The 17,160-nt window shown below is 39.1% G+C and overlaps 1 non-coding gene across 1 annotated transcript; it reads right to left on the reverse strand.

The window, feature by feature from the left end:
* Positions 1-1,115: 1,115 nt before the first annotated feature.
* Positions 1,116-1,188, reverse strand: TRNAK-CUU. Its single transcript has one exon. It is a non-coding gene; the product is annotated as a tRNA-Lys (tRNA).
* Between the last annotated feature and the right edge of the window lie 15,972 nt (positions 1,189-17,160).

A 17,160-nucleotide genomic window follows, 5' to 3' on the forward strand; every position in this document is an offset into this window, starting at 1 on the left:
TGAAGTTCTTGGATACCAACTATATACAACTGTCTGACCATGAACTGGATAAACTGTGTCAAAAACATACTTTATAAAAATATAGATTTTAGGCCTGGCACAGTTCATTATCCTGATGCTTATGCTTCCAGCATGGAAATCACTGGTAGCTGCTGATGCAGCAGTCTGCCCCAGTGTCCAATTTCTGGAGAAACTGTGTTCGGTGCTTGGTCCAAGTCCTTCTGAGCCCTTTCCAGGTCGGTCACAAGCTTGCCTGTTGCATCTTCATTCTCCAGTAAATGAATAGTGTGGAATTTCCAGGTCTGTGGTAATATCAGCCTTTACTTGATTTTCTATTAAGAAAACACCATGTGAGACTTTCTTTGTTTTCTGAGTTCGGCATGAAAAGGCTTCAGGATCTGCCAGGAGCTGAATGGCTGGCAGATATCATTTGCATGTGCTATTTTGTTGCTTGTGTTAGATCTGTGTTGTAGGGCAAACCTGGAAGAGTGCTTCATGCCTACACAGCAAGGATGAGGGCACTTGTGTCAAGTTGCCTCAGTAAGAGTGTCCTGGTTTCAGTTAGGACAGAGTTAATTTTCCTCCTAGTAGCTGGTAGGGTGCTATGTTTTGGATTAGGATGAGAAGAGCGCTGATAACATGTGTTTTAATTGCTGTAGAGCAGTGCTTACACCAAGCCAAGGGCTTTTCAGCTTCTCGCTCTGTCCTGCTAGCGAGCAGGCTAGGGATGCAGCAGGAGCTGGGAGGGGACAGACCCAGGACAGCTGACCCAACCTGGCCAAAGGGGTATTCCATACCATCTGACGTCATGCTGAACAATATATAGGGGTGGCTAGCCGGGGTGGAGGGGGGGCGGCTGCTCGGGGATAGGCTGGGCATCGATCAACAGGTGGTGAGCAATTGCATTGTGCATCACTTATTTCGTACACATTATTATTATTAATACTATTATTATTGTTATTATTTTTCCTGTCTTAATAAACTGTCTTTATCTCAACTCACAGGCTTCACTTTCCCGTTTCTCTCCCCCATCCCAGAGAGGGAGGGGGGAGGGTGAGCGAACGGCTGTGTGGTGTTTAGCTGCCAGCCGGGCTAAACCACAACAGTCTATATGGCGCCCAACGTGGGGCTCGAACCCACGACCGTGAGATTAAGAGTCTCATGCTTTACTGACTGAACTAGCCGGGCAAGTTAGACAACTGTTTAATGTCCTCTGTCTCTAAGGCAGCTATGCTAAAAGCCCAGTGGAACCCTTTTGGGTCCTTGAAATATCCTCTTCTAAGATAGTCTATGCCAAGGATGCACGGAGCATCCGGGCCAGTCACAATATGGTGCTTTTGCCACTCATTTCCGGTTAGACTCACTTCAGCCTCCAATACAGTTAACTGCTGGGATATTTGTGCGTCGTCTAGGTCCTTATAAATTACTTCCCGTACGGCTAATTCCCTCAGGTACTGAATTCCCTTCTCCGTGGTGGTCCACTTGACTGGTAGACATACAAGTTCTTCCTTGAAGGGATACCTTTCCTTCACAGCTAACAGGAGATGCCTCCAGAGGCTGTGAGATCGTGCTCCATCTCCAATTGCTTTGTCAATGCTTGCATCTCTAGCAAGGGATCCCAGCCGCCTGGCTTCCCTGCCCTCTAATTCCACAGAATTGGCTCCATGGAGAAGGTAGTTACGGTAGCTCTCCAAGATGTTGAATATCCTTGGGATACTCAGACCAGCATGTTCCTGTTGTTATGTCTCCTGAATGCGCTTCAGGTTTTGTTTAAGGTTAAACAACTACTTAGGAATCTCATCTGGAGATCTGTCTTGAGGCGGGATAGTTGCAAGTGGCAGGGAGCGTGGGAGGATATGGGCAGGTTTCTACAGCAGTGGGCACCTCCAGTGTTTTGGACATTCACCCCTGAACAACTGCAAAATCCTAAAAAACTGGTAGAATGCTTGAAAAAAAGGTGTCATGACTCTGGCAGTTCCAAAGTGACACAAATCACTGTGGCGTGCTGGGGTCTGGCTTGTGCCTATCGAGCTGCAATTGATGCTACTATCAACCTAGTGACAGACCCTGCGGCCGTTCCAGTCCCGGCTCCCGCAGCCGTTCCAGCTCCAGCTCCCGCAGCCGTTCCAGCTCCAGCTCCCACAGCCGTTCCAACTTCCAGCAGGCAGTCCTTTAAACACAGAAACGAAGATTCTGACCAGGACTAGAGGGGCCCTGCCTCCAGCCAGGGGGAGGAAAGGGACAATCGAGTTTATTGGACTGTGTGGATTCGATGGCCTGGCACATCTGACGCACAGAAGTATAAGGCTTTAGTAGACACCGGTGCACAATGTACTCTAATGCCATCAAGCTGTAAAGGGCCAGAGCCCATCCGTATTTATGGCGTGACAGGGGGATCCCAGCAGGTGGATCAGGCTGCTAAGATTGAAGTGGCTTAGGTGGACCTGGACTGACAACATAAAGGTGAATTATTTATAGCCCGATGGGCCCATGACACCTCAGGCCATCAAGGTAGAGATTCAACATACAGATGGGCTCATGATCGAGGGGTGGACCTGACCATGGACACTATAGCACAGGTTATTCATGATTGTGAAACGTGCTGCAATTAAGCAAGCCAAACGGTCAAAGCCTCTTTGGTATGGAGGACGATGGCTGAAATACAAATATGGAGAGGCCTGGCAGATTGATTACATCACACTCCCTCAAATCCGCAACGGCAAGCGCCATGTACTTACAATGGTGGAAGCAACCACCGGATGGCTGGAAACATATCCTGTGCCCCATGCCACCGCCCGGAACACTATTCTGGGCCTTCAAAAGCAAGTCCTATGGCAACATGGCTCCCCAGAAAGAATTGAGTCAGACAATGGGACTCAATTCCGAAACAACTTTATAGACACTTGGGCCAAAGAACATGGTATTGAGTGGGTGTATCACATCCCCTATCATGCAACAGCCTCCGGGAAAGTTGAACGATACAATGGACTGTTAAAGACTACACTGAAAGCAATGGGTGCTGGGACATTCAAAAATTGGGATACACATTTGGCAAAGGCCACCTGGTTAGTCAATACTAGAGGATCTGCCATCCGAGCTGGACCTGCCCAATCAAACCTGTTACGCACTGTAGAAGGGGATAAAGTTCCTGTAGTGCATGTAAGAAACATGTTGGGTAAGACAGTCTGGGCTACTCCTGCCTCAGGAAAAGGCAAACCCATTCGTGGGATTGCTTTTGCTCAGGGACCTGGATGCACTTGGTGGGTAATGCAAAAGAATGGGGAGGTCCGGTGTGTACCTCAAGGGGACCTAATACTGGGTGAGAATAGCCCATGAGTTGAATTGTAGTATGTTAATTATCATATAATACTGTGTGTCATCACTACCATGATTGCTATATATCATAGATGAAAATGGTGATTAATTAGAAGGTATTGGAAAGAGTGTAACCTGAGCATGACATAAATGGTATGGAATAATGGGTGGATATCTGTCCTGGTTTCAGTTAGGACAGAGTTAATTTTCCTCCTAGTAGCTGGTAGGGTGCTATGTTTTGGATTAGGATGAGAAGAGCGCTGATAACATGTGTTTTAATTGCTGTAGAGCAGTGCTTACACCAAGCCAAGGGCTTTTCAGCTTCTCGCTCTGTCCTGCTAGCGAGCAGGCTAGGGATGCAGCAGGAGCTGGGAGGGTACAGACCCAGGACAGCTGACCCAACCTGGCCAAAGGGGTATTCCATACCATCTGACGTCATGCTGAACAATATATAGGGGTGGCTAGCCGGGGTGGAGGGGGGGCGGCTGCTCGGGGATAGGCTGGGCATCGATCAACGGGTGGTGAGCAATTGCATTGTGCATCACTTATTTCGTACACATTATTATTATTATTATTATTATTATTATTATTATTATTATTATTATTATTTTTCCTGTCTTAATAAACTGTCTTTATCTCAACTCACAGGCTTCACTTTCCCGTTTCTCTCCCCCATCCCAGAGAGGGAGGGGGGAGGGTGAGCGAACGGCTGTGTGGTGTTTAGCTGCCAGCCGGGCTAAACCACAACAAAGAGCAAATGTCAGTTCTTTTCTTTCTTCTCTCTTGGTGCCCCAAACCTACTTGGCATAGGCTTCTCTAGGGATGAGGCCATCTCCCTTCTCTTTGTGTAAGCAGAGGTGTCTGGAAACACCCTCTCTGTTTCATTACTTGGGGGCAAAGGAAGCCAGCTTCTCTCAGATGGGCTCCTTATCAGCTTCCTTTAAGTAATTACTCAAGAGTGTCATGTGCCTTCATACTTCCCTGCAAAGGCCTGCAGCTATCATCCTCCTACCCTTGGTCTTTGTCTTCGCTGTCATAGGCCTCCTCTTACTTTTTGACTCTCATCTGGTGCCAATCCTAGTTCCACCTTTATTGCTGCTGGGACATCTGGGTATAGTGGATCTTAGCAATCATGGCTGTAGGACAATTTACTGAAAACATGAGCCCATGTGTTGGTTACTAAATAGAAAGAAGGTTGTTGCCTCATCCGTGGCCCAGATGGCAACTCTGAAGATAGACTTTGAGCTGCTGGTACAATACAAACAACTTACTGTAGCCTCTATCTTAACTTGACTATCTATGTTTTCTCAGGTGTAATGCCTTTGAAATGGCAGTGGAGGCTGGAGGTGGTGCTTTGCAGAGCATGAGGACACATTGGAACAATTAGGCCACACAACTTTCTGGGATATGTGCTGGGGTTGAAATCAGAGTCATCCAGACTTCATCATTGGTTGTTTTACAGTACTGATGCAGACTTTGTGGCCTCTTCACTCAGTCTCCCAGTATATCTGCAAAGATGAGCCGTATTTATCCATTGATAAAATGGGACTTCTGGCTGATTCTTGCTGTTCCAACATTTGCTGTGATGAATATCAGATTGATTGTGGTAGTATGCAGGTAGGAGAGTGTTTTTTCACCAGCTTGTTAGTGTTACTGGGAGCTTGCTTTATTAGCTCTTTCCTAATTCATCTAATGAATTTTCAGCTTTTAGAGCCCTCTATACATATATTACATGCTGAAGGGCAAGGAGAAGAGTTTTTTTTAATTGCAAGAGAAGTAAATAATTCTGAGCAGCGTTGAACCCTGCTGCCTAGCCCTGTGCTTTACAGATAATTGTTCATTGATCTGTCTGGTGGGAAGGAACTTCTGGATCTCTTATATCAACATCCTGTTGATCCTGGGAGTTGGGTCTATTTCCTTGTCTCTCTCCTCTCTCCCTCACTGTACATTTTTTAGATTTCTGTTTCTGAAAGAATGCCAAATAGCAGGCTAAATAGGTCAAACACTGTAGGAAAGGAGGAACGTGGATGGAAACTTAAAACAGACAGAGAGCCTAGGGAAAGAGTCTCGAGGAAAAGAAAATGCATTTTACAGTTTCTCTTCAGCTATTGTATGTTTAGGATAGGTGACTGATGGCATAATTAATGAATGGGCAGGATTACTGTGTTTATGTGATGGCATTTTCTGCAAGTGTGCAGTGATGTATTGGAGACGGACTGTGAATTACCTGAAACTGGACAATTGTATTAACCTTAGGCAAGTTTCTTTTCCAGTCAGAGCCTTTCTCATGTTCCAAAACACAATGTTGTCTTCTTGCTTTGTGGTCAGTAGGGCAATAATTTTGCCATTCTTTATAACTGAGAGGATAAGTAGGATACCCAAGAGCTTTGTCTAATCATTTAGCTAATGATCCTGCTCTGTAATATCTGTTCGGGTGTTTAATTCAGTTTAGATTGCTACTGTGATAGTCCTTTCTGGCTGTTGGTTTTGATAGGACTCACTTTTACACTCTGCATCCCCTGAAGAAGGAAGGTCATATCTAAACTCTGAATTTCCTGGCAGTTTCTTATTTTATATTATGCATCACTGCTGGGCATTCAAACTAACTATTCATCTTTAATTTTTATTAATATATCTTTAATTTTGTCCCAGGGTTCACACGCATATTTTGTGTGTGAAAATATTTTAAAAATGTAGTTTATAGCGTAACAGGGTATCCAATTATCTTACTTGTGGGGAGGGAGGAAGCACTCATGCTCCATGTAGTAATCACTGTGGGTGTGTGTCAGAACTATTCTGCAGACAAAAAGCCCCCAAACCCTCACACCCTGAAGCACTTAAAAAATATGGCTCTATAAAACGCTGCAGAGTTTATAGGATAGAGTTAGAAGAACAAGAGAAGCCTGTGGGCAGAGGCAGGAATCACAATGCATTGTTATTCCCCTAAACATGAGAGAGAACCTCATATCTTTGAAGCTAAGACATCTTTTGTATTTGAATATGTGGGACCAGACTCTTGGCTAGAAGTTTAAAGTACTTTCTCTGATGTGCAGAACTTCATATGTTTTAATGCTTCATTTTGAAATATTTAAAAATTCCTCTGACACATCACCTGCTTTATTTTTCTCCAGTATCTAAGCAAGTTAGTTTCTGGCTAATTAACTGCCAGTTTTCTACTTCAGAGTAATATATTCTGAGGAAGGGTGTTGTGATATACTCTTTTATTATATCTTCTTTGATATTGTCTTCTTTGAAACTTTTTAGCAAAAAGTTTTAACAAAAACAAAACCAAAATGACTAAACAAGTGTGATTGGAAGGCTCGATGGGTCCCCGTTTCACCTGTCATTGAAAAGTCATTAAAGTTGTGGCTAGTCAGCGAATCCAAAATCCAGCACCTGTTTGCCAGATAAAAAACAGCTGCACTGTATGTATATTATTTAACCCATCTGCAGTACCTGTTATTTAAGTTGCTTTCCTTAAGGTGTTTTGGGATATCATGTTTTTATCAAAGATGAAAGGTTGATGCAGTAGAACAAAACTTCTAGTATGACTTTGTGGTATAATTCTCTTGAAATCTGAGATTACACAAGGACTGAATTTTAGATGAGAATTTTTATTTTTTCATTTTTCATTGCAATTATCCAACCTATATTTTTGGTCTTAAATTGTATTTCACCTCTTAGCTTATTTATTATTTGTCTTTGATTAGGTCATGGCTTATTGAAGTGAAATAAACTCTTCCTATTTTTCTTCCAAAATAATAAGAAAAGAACAAATTCCCTGGGCAGGCCAACCTGTTGGAATTCCCCTAGTTTAATGCACAGGGGACATTCCTGTGATATGAGTTCATTTTGAAATTGTTTCTTTTCCTTTAAAACAGAACTGCCATGTAAAAATGCCTTTCCTTTTTCTAAAAATTTTTGTCCTTTGAATGTCTAGAACTCTGGAACTGAAGTCACAGAAAATATTTCTTGTCTACTTTCTACCTACTGGCATTTTCTGCCATCCTTCATTTTCACATACATTGGTAAGGGTCCTATACAGTTTTTCAGTCTGTGACGTAAGATCAGATTTCCTACAATGACAAGTCTGAAATGGCACAAAAATACAGACAGTGCTAGAAAACCTGTGTTCCAGAAGACAACAGGAAGGGAGTGGGAATTGATCTGAATTACATATTGGATAGCACAATACTTGACGTTCCTAAATATATTTAATATTGTCTTCTGAATAAGTTTTCATTAAACTGTAAAGAGTACTGATCGTAAAATAGGACATTTATTTGTGAGATTTTAGTAGATGGATTCAGGCTTCGGTTCTGTGTGAGATTTACTGTGTGTGCTTGGGCAAGTTGCTTAGTCTCCGTGTAGATAATTTTCATACTGCAAAGAAACAGAAGCAGTAATATCTTTTTTTTTTTTTTTACTCTTACTCACCATGATCAAACTGGTGATACTCTGTTACTTACCCCGCAGTTATAATGCAGCCGAAATCTTTAGTCTACGGCTTAATGCTATACTGTCAAAAACTGTTGAAAAATAGCAGAGATTAATCTTGGAGATTCTGAGTATTTCCTAACACCTTCAGCTCCATATCATTTCTATGGAAATCAAGTGTTATCTCACAAAATGAGGACCTGATTTTTAACATTTTAACAGAAATCCAAAGAAGCGACACCACTGGTGCAGTGATTATGATCTGGTTATTCTTAGAAACTTCGTATTGTGCTGGCTTTTCCTCTTTTCTTCCTGGTGCTCAATTATGATAAACGCCCATAAATCCTTCCCTGAAATCTATTTTGCATGTAAGGAGTTCGTAAGTGATTATTGCAGAGCTGTTTGTCAAGAAGAGAAGCAGCAAGTGATCTGCATAGTAGTAAGCTGTTTCATATGACAACCTTGGTATTAAATATGGGCTTGGTGATTCAGCACCATGAAACAAATTCCAGTTACCTATAGGTAATGGGCAATTGCTAGAGGTATGCCTTGGTCAGTAACTTTCTATAGTATCATAAACTTAGGTAAATTCATCTTTGGTATTGCTCAATTTAGACAAAAATAAACTCAGTTTAAATGGCTTGTTTCCAAAACCTCATCCTAGTATAATTTACAGCAAATCTTTTTAAAAGCTGCATTTCAAGAAGCAGTCACTAGTCAATGCCTACTGTCATTTTATTTTCATGAGAAATCTCTTAAAGCCTTTTCCTATTTAAAAGCCAGTTTCTACTGCATACAGTATATTCTTGGTCTCTTTGTGCAAGCACAGAATAGTAACGTCAGCTTTGACATCAGTGATTTCTTAGAAAAGACATTTGAGCTAAACAGAAGGGCAAAGCAAGGTCACTGCATTATGTATCTACAGTGAGCTTTAAGAAATGAGTCAGACTTACAGATGGAATGATAGTTTGCCTTGTCATGAGAACACACATCTTCAAAAGGTTCCTGCTTTGGAAAAATAAAGTAAAAACCATAAGGAACCACTTAAGGAGGCTGCATAAATAATTTGCCATTTGTGAGCAATATATGCAAAACGATAGGACTGCAAGGACTGTATTTGATGGAAAAGCTTCTAACCATTTAAACTGCCATCCTGGTGTTTATTACCTGAATCACCTCCGGGAGTCTGATAAACACCTGTGATCTGCTGGTAATTCAGGAAAGGAAGCAGCACTCTGCATGACCTGCTTTTTTTCTCTCAAGCAGTCATGGTGTAATAAACAATGTACAGTGATTTTGAACATGCAAAGAATATATTTAGATAAGTTAAGGCTACTACTTTTGGTTTAACACTTAACAAAGCTAACAGCAGAAAGTATGTGATTTAGCACCTCAGTATGATACACATTGAAATGGAGGAGTGAAAGACAATAGGAGTCAGTGGTACTTGGAAGGTAGGTCAGTCATTTGGATTAAAAATGAGAGTAAATGGTAAATGCCTTGAAGAGAGATGAGAAAAAAGATAGGATTTCTTTCAACCCATACGTTTTATAAGTTACTACATGACCAGTAAAGTAGTAATTTCCTGAAAAGCAATATTTAAATATATCCATCATCATTTAGATCTTGGACACATACTTAAATATTATTGATTATTTGCAATTGTGTGCATCCATGTGTAAGTATATTAAACAAAAAAGTAATGGTAGCGTGTCAGTGATTGGGATAAAGTGCAAAAATGGAACTGGAGTCTCTAATTACTAGACTTTTTTTTTTTTAATTAAGAAAGCCACAAGCACATTATAGACATCCAGTTTATAGCATTGCAATATTACAGACTTGCTCTCATGAATATGGTAATTTTTTATTTTACGCCCTCTTGAGATGTCTTGTTAAAAACATTTTATTGGTGATCCTAAAATTCAGTAAATTTGAAGCCCTTGGCACCCTGAAGATAGTTAAAGTTCTTCAAAAAATGTCAGCAATAAATATTTGGCAAATATAAAGAATATGCACATTTTTCCCAAGTGGGTGATATATTTTTTTCCCAGTTCTTGTAGTCAAGTGATGACACTGCAGTTCAGAATATAAGTGCATATTGATATTTTCTTCCAGAAACTGCATGTGCTGCTTAGAGTGCTTCTCCCACAAAGTTATTTCTGTGCAGACACCTGGAAGTGGTTGCATACTTGCTCTGGCTTGCAGACGAGTTTTAGACAGTCAGGTGTATGTATGAGCAAGTGGTCTTTATTTGGAGCAATTAAAATTCTAACATTCTCCTCTCTTGACATGCAATTACTAGGGCTTTGCTGTTCCCGCTAATTGCTCTTGCTGGGGACATTGGTGAGGAGCCAATGATTTTGATGGGTAGTGGATTATCATTTTTACTCTGCTACCTGAGAAAAAAATCATTTGCAAAATCCCATGTGTAATTAGCAAGGCTCATGATTAATTGTCCTGCAAAATTAGCTTCACTGTTGCTTTTATTTTACTGCTTCAAATATTAATTAATGTTAACTCCTTTCCTTCAGTTCTAGCTTTTGAATATTCAACGTGGCTTTGAAAAATTAGTCAGGGCTTCTACTTGCGTTAACATGCCGGAGCTTTGATTTCTGAATAAGTATTCTGATTTAAAAGATCACACTTGGGTCATAAATAATTTTTATAGGAGGACAAACAAAGCATCAAAGCATCATGGGAAGGCATTCATGCACTAACTGAAAGTAAATTGTTTCAGTAATGATTCATTCCCCCAGTGCTTTTGGGGAAACATCAGCAAATATGCAAAACACTGCATTGTGTGGGGCAAAACAACTATTTAATGACAGCAATCAATGTATGTATTTTGAAATAAGCAGCACAATGAAAATAATGGTGGACTAATACCTTTTTAGTACCAAATCATCATTTTAACCTTGTGCAGTTGCAGTATCTACTCCCTGTATTTCAACAAATTGCAGATTCTTAAGTTTGACGGTGTAAGGTAAAAAATACTAAATACTTATAGTCCAATGCTATCTGTCTTGGTGCTCTCAAAATTCTTCTGTGTTTACTCTTAATGTTTAGCCATAATGACTATCACAGGGTCAGAGAGCACAGAAAGGACCTAGTGAAGGTTGTTCTTTGGTCACTAGGATTCTGATGGATTGACTTCACAGGATAGCTCATTAAAACCAGCACTAAGATCTCCTGAGAACCTGAAAAGCCTTAACTTCTATTTTAGCAGTGTTTTCATCATGCTAGGTTAGCTCACACAACACCTCACAACAACATTCTTTTCCAGGAACTACTGGTTCCTTCCAGTATAGCTGTAGAGCACTGCTGCACAGTTATAGGAATAATTTTGCCCCTGCAGCAGTCCTTTCTTTACTTCGTGTTTTCAGCATGCAGCTAGTCATGAGATTCTTCATAATTCATCAGTAGAGCCTTTGCCTGCCTAAATATTCTTCTCATTATACAATAATCTCACTGTTACCTTGTCATAAAACCCAAAGTTGAGTATTGGAGACAGTAGTAGGGGTGAAGCTGACATCATGGTATTTTGGGCAACATACTTGGCTTCATTATCAAATATAATATAAGAATCAAATTTAGGAAATTTTGTTTCACCCACTGTTCTCATTAAACTGTACAGCTCTTCTGGTGGCTTTTGTCAGATCTTGGTAAAGCAGCAAGACCCAGCAAGCCATAGATATCACGGTTTTAGATACTTCAGACTTCTGTAACTGGGGACTGGTCTGACCTCTATGCCTGTAAAATGACATTGCAGCCAGTTTACCTATCTTCTTTAAAGCAGTTCTGTTTTCCAAATCCTCACATATGAAATAACCAAAAATTGCTCTTTCCAAAAATTGCTTGAAAATGAGTGCTTGCCTCAAAGTTATGCTGGTTAGTTATACAGTTGGGCACTCTGCTGGTTGCAGAAACCACTTCTAGTCTTGTCATGACACCTATTTCTGATGACATGACTTGTTCATTTGAAAAGTGTATGTGTTACATAAAGGAAAAGCATTCCTCCATTAAACCACATGGCTGATTTTTCTTGCTTTTTTAATCAAGTAAATGAGTGCTTTTAAGGCTGTTCTAATATTGACCCGGGAGATCAATGACAGAAAAATAGTGTTACCTTTGTAGCAGAAATTAATTAAAAATTAGAGTTGAATCTGGCCTTTGTTTTGATGACACTGTCTATAAAAGAAGATTCCAGAATTGTTCCTTAAAAGCTGATTTAAGAACTTGTGTCTTCCTGCATAAAACTATTTTGCTACAACCTTCTCAAATCTCAGCTTTAAAGACTGAATTTGGTGTACAAGCCTCTTGATCTTCTTTGTAGGTTCAGATATGTCCTTCTTTTTCCTAAATTAAAAAGGCCATGGTGTAGGCACATTAATTCAGATTTTTTTTAGAGCCTTAGAATGTCTTTAATAGGTAAATATCAAGAAATAAATTCCCAGACACCATGAAAATTTCACTTTTCAAAGCTTTGTACTTGGAGCTTTGGAGATCTTTGAATAAATAAAAGGCTCCAGAGACTACTGCTTTTCATCTATGTAATTGCTTGGTCAGCATAAGATGCTGCCACGATGTACAATTGATTCCTATGCTTTTCTAATTTCAGCAGAAACAGCCATGTATAGTAGTGGTTGCAGAGAAGGAAGCAGGAACAGTTGCAGATGTGCAGGCACAAGATGCTTGTTAGAAAAATTCTTGTTATATCTCTGTCACGTGCTCTAAGATTCTTTTTGTAGCCAGAAAGGTGCTGCCACCTATTCTCATAAGAGTACATCGTGCTTTGTGTGCTGTCATACCTATTTGAACAATCCTTTCCAAAGCAATGAAAGGCTTTTTTGTTCTTAAGTATACCATTTCAAAAGGTAAGTTATTAACTGTACTAAAGCTTCTCATAAACTAGTATCATGCTGCTGACTCAACCTGCGAATAAGTGAGGGATTTGTATCACAAGTTGGGTCTCAGGAAAGGAGAGTCATTTGGGAATTTAAATAAGAAGTATTTCAAATTTGGTCCTTTACAAAAATGAAGGATTTTATCTACTAAACTGATAGAAATTAAAGAAGCACAGAAGAGAGGCTGAGATACAAAAATGTTGAAGGTTGAGACCCTCCTGTTTTCACAGCTGCCACGTTTCATGGTCAAGCTTCCCCGTAGGCATTTCTTAGGTGGCAATGTTTGGCTGGGCTCCTCTTTCTTTTCCTTATTTAATTTGCCCTCTCATTCCCCTGGACTTCCTGTTGTAGAAGCGCACATACTCTAAAGTTCCCATTTCACAAGTATTCCTCCTCAGCACTACATGATAATTAAAATAAACTTTTTTGTACAACAGAAAATAAGTAAAATTCTTTAGAAATCGGAGATTATACCAGTTCAATGTCAGAATTTGCCGTTATGTGATGCAGGAACTTTTTCATCACTTTTGAATGTTTTCAGGTCTAGGCTAGAGTTCTCTCACATATTCCCCTGAGGATGCAGCTTTCCTCCTCAGTCACAGTATCTACTGCTTGTCCTTCCTTGTGAGCTTGTTGCTCACTGGTTCATTTTGACCCATAGTTTGGTGCTCTTCTGATTTCCATCTATGTTCCCTACAAGAATGTTCTGCAATCTGAATCTCCTTTTGTCAGTGTCATCAAATAAAGAAGTCTCTTTTTTGGTGATTTGCTGTTTACACCATGCTGGAGCACTAGCTGGAAAAGTGGGTTTTCCTTAAGTAATAGAAATCTTTTTATCTAAAGAGATCTAAATAAATCTTTAGATACATTTATATGGATTAGCATCATAGTTTTATGACTCTATTTCCAGCCTGGTAGTAGATGCAAAAAACTATTTTGTCACATCCTATAGGTCTTGCTGCAAAATTGAAGCAAAAGAAAAAAGATCAGCTAACCTTCAAACTTAAAATGGAGCAGGTAACACTGTGCTAACATAATCTTCCATGTATGAAAGAATTCATAATCTCATGCGTCATGCAATTCTACAGGAGCAAGTGGCTTTGAGCTTACAGTCACAGACACTCTGGTCATTATCCAAGTTTCTGTATTAGTAAACAAATACACTGAATACATGAGAACCCAAATAACTGATTTTGCAAAGATCTGTGTAACTACATCTGCTCAGGGAAATTTAATGGTCTGCAGAATCTGTCTTTAAATTAACAACAAAAAAAAAAGTTCAACCTTTCACATATTCTTTTACTGTATTAATCCTTTTTATTTATTTATTTATTTTTAATCCGTGTTTGCGAAGAACAACCATTTCACAGAGTGAGGATTTGTTTTGGGTTTTGGCTGTTATTCTGTTGTTTGAAGGTCAGATTCCATCTTTAGTTACTTTTTTTTTTTTCCTTTGCATCACATTGTAGCTGTAATAGCTGTGGATTTAGCTGTGCTATGTTATATATGTGCACCTTTACTTTTGAGAAGGGCAAGGCTAAATCTAGGAGGGTGTGGAGAGTTCCAGCAGGCGCAAAGCTGTCTCTGAACAGCCTGCTGCATTACACACATACTGAGTAGCCTTTGGGGAGACTTTCTTTCTCTTTTCCGCTTTTCTTCTCTTTCTCTCTCGCCTATATGAAGAAAATTCATGGCCTTGGCTTTCTCTTCTGAGCAAATACCCTGTCTGCTTTTTTTTTTTTTTTTTTCTGATTAGCACTCCCTTAGGTACTAGCAAGAAATGCAAGTGTTTTAAAATTTTTAACAAATAATGTAAATGACTGTTTGATGTGTGGGGAAGAGCAAAGAGGAAGAAAAGGTTTTTCACATATTTCTTTAGCTCTTATGAATCAGATACAGCTTATTCCTTTGAATTGGCCTCTATCAGCAGGCTAAAATGCCCTGAAGGTTAGCTACAGCTGCTGAGATGGTATTTACTGGATGATGAATATATTAGTTCAAATTTAAATTGATTCTATGGAAGGGTAATGTTGATACCATATTCACGACTGTGTTTCAGTAGTGTAGGCCAATTCCTTTGTGTGGAGAGAGTGGGAAGAAAATAATGTAAAGGTGACACTGTCTGAAATGCAGGAAACAAACAGTAGTTTATAAATAATATATTTCTCCTATTATGCTAATTTTTCAAAATAATATTAGAATTAAGTGTAAAGTTCGATCACTAGGTGCATCTATACTAGAATATTATTAGTCTGTTTAGTCACATCTAGAAATATGTTCTTCATGTTTGTGGTTGCCAAAGTAAATAGAAATCAATGAAAGCAGCAAAATTGCTGAAGTCATTTCAATAAGTGAAGTGCTCATTAATTTAAATTTCACACTTGACATTGTTATGGACTAATCATAGAAAATAAGACATTAACTTCTAAATATGTTCCAAGACTAGGAGGAATCCTGCAACTTTATTTTCAAAGTGGCATTGACATTAGAAGGAAAGACCTCTGACTACAGCACTTTAGGCAGATGTTAATGATATGGTAAACTTTCGCAAAAGCCTAAATTCCATTCATATGGATGACATAAGCTTGTGGAGTTAGCAAGCAAACAATATTGAGACACTGGGACTGAACATGTTCTGAAACATCAAAAAGTTCTGCCTGCCGTTTTCAAACATTTAAAAATATGTGTGAAGCCTGTTCACAATTTAATGGGAGATATACAGAGAGCTTGGGGGTGGTTATGCAGGAAATTAGAAAAGCCTCATCTCATCTTAGTGAAATAAATATGCCATTGTATAAGAAAAGTAATTGGAGGGGTGTGTCAGTTCTGTTGATGTCAAGCAGGTGTCCATAAATTAGAATAAATATCTCAATTGATATTAGTGATAAGAAAGTATTGTAAATTACATTGAAAAGAGAGACCTAACTTGTTTCTCTCCCTCTTGCAGACTTCTTTTTCCATTTAAAGGAGAGGATTGGAAAATGCCATATCCCTCAGCTATCTTTTCCAGTGTTGACTGATCCAATTGCATGGTCTTCTGTAATATAAAGCAAATCACATTGCATAATGTAGGATGCAGTGAAGATAACTCAGAAGGAAGACAACACTACAATTGCAAAAATTATCTTTACCTATAGGTAATGGGAGGCAGGGAAGACACACAAAGTTGCTAATTTCTGATTAATAACTGCAAGCATGCTGTCTCATTTCTGTTGTCTAATCAGTTCATTGGTCAAGGAGAACTCCTATTCATGGGGAATTAATGTACTTTGTTCTCACTCTCTTGAAAACATCCTCCATATTGCTTAGAATATTCTTTAACACCCCAGCATAGATGCTATGAGGGTCTTGACACACAGATCCCCTTCTTGTCACCCCTTCTTAAGAAGTAAAGTCAATTAATGTTTCTCAGACTTGTTGAGAGTGCAAGCCCTATCTAGTATTTAGTAGATTGTCAAGAAGGTGCTGCTAACTTCAGTGAAAATCTTTACAGGATTTGCAGGCTAACTTCAGTGACAATCTAGTACAGGAATCATGACCTGGAGTTTAACTATTAATCTAGTGGTGGGTCTAGGATAACTCTTATGGCACAGGTATTTTTTGCTGTTACGATCTCTTGCATAACACAGGAATAAATTAGTTAAGAACTGCCGTGGCGTGAGAACATGGTGTGCCTCTGAATGTACTGCTAGGTTATCTTAAGTTTTGTATTTACTCAGTTCTTCAGTACTGGATACAGTATTTCCTGATCAAGAAGCAGAGAAATATAAAAACTGCACATGGTGTCTGAGTACCTCACCACATTACAGCTCTATGTGGACTTTTTTTTTCCAGATTCCAGTATAAATTTGAATAAACTGTCAATATGTCAATATGCTGTCAATATGCTGTCAATATGTATTGGAGACAAAATCTAGCTCAAAATTTGGCCATCAGTCTAATTTTATGCGTCTGGTTTACATTACTGTTGACTTTAGGTTTTATAATTTTGCATTGACCTTTTTATTAACAAAATTTCAGAAACAATTTTGACTTCACATTTACATGCTTTTTTGAACCTATATTTTTGGATAAAGCTGACATTTATTGAGCCAGTGTTTGTTTTTATCTTTGCTTAGTAGAACTTGGAGTTACTACTTAGAAACTCTACATTTTACAAACCTGTCCAATTCTATTCCAATATGAAATATTAGTAAAACGGCTTTCTCTTGGAAGGGTTGTGACAATATTTATAACACGATTACATTCAGAAAGCAAACTACTACTTTTCAGTAATAAAGAGAGCTCTTCTACTGAATGGAGCAGTAGATTGAGGATTAAATGTAAAATGTTTAAAGGAAAATTTAGGTATCCATTGAATTGTGGAAAATGTACAAAATTCCTAAATCACAAATTTTGAACTCAGGTTAAGAATACTGCATTAATTTCCTTACTACAGTCTCTAGATATTTCCATGAATGAAATGTCATATATATTTACTAATATAATGCAAAAACTAAACCGA

This window comes from Cygnus olor, chromosome 6, assembly GCF_009769625.2.
Source record: "Cygnus olor isolate bCygOlo1 chromosome 6, bCygOlo1.pri.v2, whole genome shotgun sequence".
Taxonomy (NCBI): Eukaryota; Metazoa; Chordata; class Aves; order Anseriformes; family Anatidae; genus Cygnus; species Cygnus olor.